Consider the following 5,111-nt stretch of genomic DNA (forward strand, 5'->3'; position numbering starts at 1 on the left):
AGTTTCATGGTGATATCTATGAGTTCATGTGTTCACCTGTAGAGTCTCTAAATGTCTGTAATGGAACTAAACGTCTCTTTAAAGGACGTTTCCTCTAAATGAGTTTGTTCTCAGACTCTGATGATAAATCTCCACTTCAGCAGCTCTTACATTCACCAAACTTCACTCGTTCATTCCTCATGACTCATTTATACTACATTTAGTACTAAAAACATGCTGTTTTCTGATGTCTGTTGACAGTATTGTCAGATGTATGGAGTGATACAAAGACTCTAAACTTTCACTCTCATATGTCAACAAAATGAAACAATACTTCTGAGAATGGCTTTATTAAATGTTCTCATTTCTGTTCTGAAAATATATAAAAATGAGCACATATTTAATAAGATAGTGCCTCATTCGCCAACCTTTGAGGAAGCCGGTCGTTTCCTTACAGGGTGCTGTGTGTGTGTGTGTGTGTGTGTGTGTGTGTGTGTGTCTGGGTATAATAAGACCAGGTCTGGGTAGAATAAGACCACAATCTCTCTCTGTTAGTGTGAACAAATAGAGAGAGAACAAAAACCCATTTCAACACAAACTGGTGTAACAACAGCTGACTTCCTGGCGGCCGTCAGTCTGACAGCAGATGCCACAGAAACAGAGACAGAAAGCACAGGAGTGCAGTGACTACGCTGGCTCTGATACAGTCGGCTCTCTGGCACCGACGACGCTGTTTACTTCACAACTTCACCACACATTCACAAGCTGCTGCTGCTGCTGCTGCTGCCGTCCTGTTCCACGAATGAAACGCACATTAAGGAACAACAAAAAGTCTCCTCATGGATCACCTCCACACAGAGTTCATGTGCGTTAGAATATCTATAAGAGATGTTGTTTTCACATGATGCTGTTGTTCCCATTATGATCTAAATAAAGTGTAAAGGTCCCTCAGAGGTTCTTCTAACATCTGAACAATGTGTTCCTTTCTGGAGGAACCCTGGGATGTCGGAGGTTTGTGGAAGCACCTCATAAATCCATCAATCCTTCCTAAAAATGTTCTTCAAAGACACTTTATTTAACATTAGTCATCAGCACTGGTGGTAGTTTCACTTCTTATACACTTTGTATTTTTATTTAATTAATTTACCTTACTCTTATTGCTATTATGCAATAGTGTCAGTATTATTTATTTTACGCTTAATAATTGTTATTTTACTGTCTTGGTCTTATCTTGGTCTTGGTCTTGTCTTGGTCTTGGTCTTGTCTTGRTCTTGGTCTTGTCTTGGTCTTGTCTTGGTCTTGGTCATGTCTTGGTCTTGTCTTGGTCTTGTCTTGGTCTTGGTCTTGTCTTGGTCWTGTCTTGGTCTTGGTCWTGTCTTGGTCWTGTCTTGGTCTTGTCTTGGTCWTGTCTTGGTCTTGGTCWTGTCTTGGTCTTGTCTTGGTCTTGGTCWTGTCTTGGTCWTGGTCTTGGTCTTGGTCTTGGTCWTGTCTTGGTCTTGTCTTGGTCTTGGTCTTGTCTTGGTCTTGGTCTTGTCTTATCTTCAGGGGTTGTTTGCATGGATCCAAAAACCAGTTAGGTGACTTGTGGCCTTTTTATGAAATCTAAATTGTTGTGTTGAAGCTTCCTCGGTGTTAGACACTTCTGGCTGTGCTGTCAAATGTCCTTCCTGTTCATGTAAGGGTTGTTAGAGGAAGCTGCTGAGTAATGCTTCTGGTTGTGGATCAAAATTATTCCCTGTTACCTTTTCAGAGCACTTAAAACCCCCCAAAAAATCAATCCCGTCCTTGAAGCTTATCATTTGTATAAGCTGTACATTTGATTTGATTTCATTGCTGATACCTGACCTCCTCACAATTGTATGTATTAGTATCAGATGTAAAGTGGTTACATCCAGTATGGACCACTTAGTACCCACTTCAGTTCCTCTTTCTTAATCTTCAGGTACATTTGAATGAGCACAAGCTTCAAAATAAAAAGAAATAAAGAGATCTTTGGGAAACAGAAGGCAGACGTTTGATTGGCAATGAGTTGGTGTTTGTTTGTAAAGTCAGAACAATATCTGCAAAGAGTATATTATAATATCACAGCTTTTTATGAACCCCATTGAGCACGACATCGCAAATAGCTGTGAACTTCAAGGGCTTCTTCAAAACACAATCTTAGGAGAGCCCATGAAGGTTCCTTGAGGAGCTCCAGAGGGTTTGTGAACCCTGGCAGTTCCTCCACAAATGTGCAGTAAACTGAATTGTTCTCAAGCTCTACAAAGCCTTGTAATAACCTTTCACATTCTTATTGGTTCTCTTTGGATCTCTGCAAGTATTTCATTTGGAGAGTGTCGAATATTCCGCATGCTCCTCAAGTCAAAGGTATAAAAATAAAGGTAGAGGAAGGGAAGTGAGGGCAATTCATTAGAAAGTGGTTTCATTAGGGTGTAAAGCGCAGCAGGACGAGGGGATATTCCCCCGAGGAGAGTGTAATTAATTTAATCAGCACCATTCAAGAAATGCTGATGAAAATCTCACTCAATTAAAGGAAGACGCCAGAAGTTAACCAAAAGGTGTTATCGCCAGAAGTTGTTGGCGAGCAGCACGATGGTAAATCTCCTGATTCCCTGCTGCTCCTCAGGTAACACCGTCCATATCTCCTCTCCCCCTCTCTGCATGCGTCTCTTTATCCTCTAACCAGGGGAAAACATCATACAAACACGCATTCCTCTCACCACCACAAACGCTTTACTTCCAACTTAGTTTTGTCCTTTTTGACATATTTCATTTCAGTTTTATTTCCCTTGATGCTTTGCATTCGGAGCTTTTTGGCATTGCTGAATTTCTGCCATGCACCTGAGTCTCTGTTGTTGTTATTTATCTTTCGATTTAGCAGGAAAACTTCGATACAATTTGTTATTAAATTAGACCATATGATGAGAAAAAATATTAGATTTTTAGGGTGAAATTTACCACTTTGAGACTATTTAGAGAAGAAAAAACCAGCTTTGTCTTTTCACAAACCTCGAGTAGAGACTTTCACAGACTTGAACATCTTCAACAGCCTGAAATCGGATCCAATCGGTAAGATATTTGGGCGGTAAGATCTTTGAAAGTGACCAAAAAGAGTGGCCGACTTGAAATGCTTACAAAACATGAAAGCTTGTGTTCTGTGGAAAGCAGGTCATTTAGATACTTGGCTCTGATTGGAGAGTTACTGCCACGTCCATCGTTTTCACGTCCAGGCAGCTCATTGAAGTCTCATCCTTTGAACGAGGGAAGCTGATGACTGCGACGGTCTGCCACCGGTCCACACACATCGACTCAAACGGTCGATGTGCGACTGCCATTCACTGTGGGAAGGATTCTCAAAATAGCATCATGGTGCTGGAGGAACCTGGAGGAACCGTGGAAATGTTCAACTTTATGCTACTTTACTGTGACGCGCAGGAGCGACGACACAGAGACAACTGCCTGTTCTGATTCCCTCAGTAACATCAGGCCTCTATCATAATCAGCCTGATTGAAGACTTTGTGTATTTAAATGTAAGATATGCGCTAAAGACGTATTATCAAATAACAAATTAAGAGAATTGTGCCGCTTAAGAAGAGATACGCGCTCTCTCACCTTCTCAGTGTGAGAGTTTAATTGAAGTTTTGTTTATCTCATCCACACAGATGTGTTTGTGTTTCTCTTTCTTATTTTTCTCTCTCTCCATCTAGTCTCGCTGCATTTCCCCCCCTGCTATGCACACGGCTTCAGCAAAGGGCCACACATGGGGTGACTAAAAGAGCGCCTGGAAAGAAATGGAGATTTGTATTATAAAATGCATTGCAACCCCAAGTGTGTGCAGCCTGTGGTGCATCGTGCGCATATGTTGTTGTCCGTGTTGTGTGTCATTATTTAGAATGTGTGCAAACTTAAACTGCCTCTACGGAATGAGTCCCGCTGTACATTTACAACGAATCAAACTGTGCCTTTTCTTTGTTGCTCTCTCATTCTCTCTCAACTTCCCTTTTTGCTTTTCTTTCCTCTTCACATTCAGGGTGAATAATTACCACCAATCACCAGCCACAGTGACTTTTTCACAGTGATTTTACTGTGGGTGGATAAATGGCTCTTTTCTATCAGCATGGGATTTAAATCTCTGACAGTAGGTGAAGAACTACGCTGGTGCTTTTGCATGTTTCAGCCAATCGACTACAAATCATGAACATCACTGTCACTGTTACGTTTTAAAGTCTACAATCACTTTTTAGATTGATTTGCTTCCAAACAGCTTCGTGTTTCAAATCAACTTTAAGAGATTTATCAATAAATTATCTATCAAAGCGAATATATATTTCTTTATTTATGATCACATTCAGCATGCGAGTTCTAAAAATGTTTTCCTTCTTGGTACATCAAGTACGGTGTGAACTCCAACTTTGAAAATGAGAAAGTCAGCTGCTGAAAACCATTTCACACATCACTCTCGAGTGTCGACATTTTCCTAAAGAACTCAAAACCATCACCATTTATTTAACCTCTGCAACTGTAGTGTGAGGCGACAACAACCGACGTGAAGCAGCGACGTGAAGCAGCGACGTGAAGCAGCGACGTGAAGCAGCGACGTGAAGCAGCGACGTGAAGCAGCGACGTGAAGCAGCGACGTGAAGCAGCGACGCAAAGCAGCGACGCAACATGACGCGACGCGACGACATGACGCGACGCAACGACGGTCAATGAAAACTGTTTTGGAAAAGGTTTCAATTCTCTTCAAGTGAATCTTCATACTGCTCGGACATGCATGCAAACAAGGGGCTGCCTGGGAGGGAGGGGTGTCATCTAAACTGGTGTATGAAGCTCTGAAACATAGATGGCAGTAAAGTAGACATGATTTGGAGAGCCAAATATGGACTTAAATTAACGACAAACAGCAGAGTAAAGTTTCCTGTTCAGTTCTGTGTGAGAAGGGTTAAAGTTAGAACCCATCCACTGTGACAGGTGGAATGACAGCTGGAATACATTCCTGGCCCACTTTTCAATCTTCGTACTCCTCAGCACCTTCCTCTTTCATTGCCATCATTTCCCTGTCCATCCTCTCTCTCTCTCTCTCTCTCAGCTTCTGAAGTTGTGCATCTCTTTTCTCTCTCTCTCTCTCTCT

The 5,111-nt window shown here is 41.7% G+C and overlaps 1 protein-coding gene across 1 annotated transcript in view; it reads right to left on the reverse strand.

Annotated features, from left to right (window-relative positions):
* The window catches only part of fras1 (Fraser extracellular matrix complex subunit 1), a 216,861-nt gene that overhangs the window by 104,026 nt on the left and 107,724 nt on the right, over positions 1-5,111 (reverse strand). The window lies entirely within an intron of this gene.

The sequence above is a fragment of the Anarrhichthys ocellatus genome, unplaced genomic scaffold, assembly GCF_004355925.1.
Source record: "Anarrhichthys ocellatus isolate YVR2014 unplaced genomic scaffold, GSC_Weel_1.0 scaffold53, whole genome shotgun sequence".
Taxonomy (NCBI): Eukaryota; Metazoa; Chordata; class Actinopteri; order Perciformes; family Anarhichadidae; genus Anarrhichthys; species Anarrhichthys ocellatus.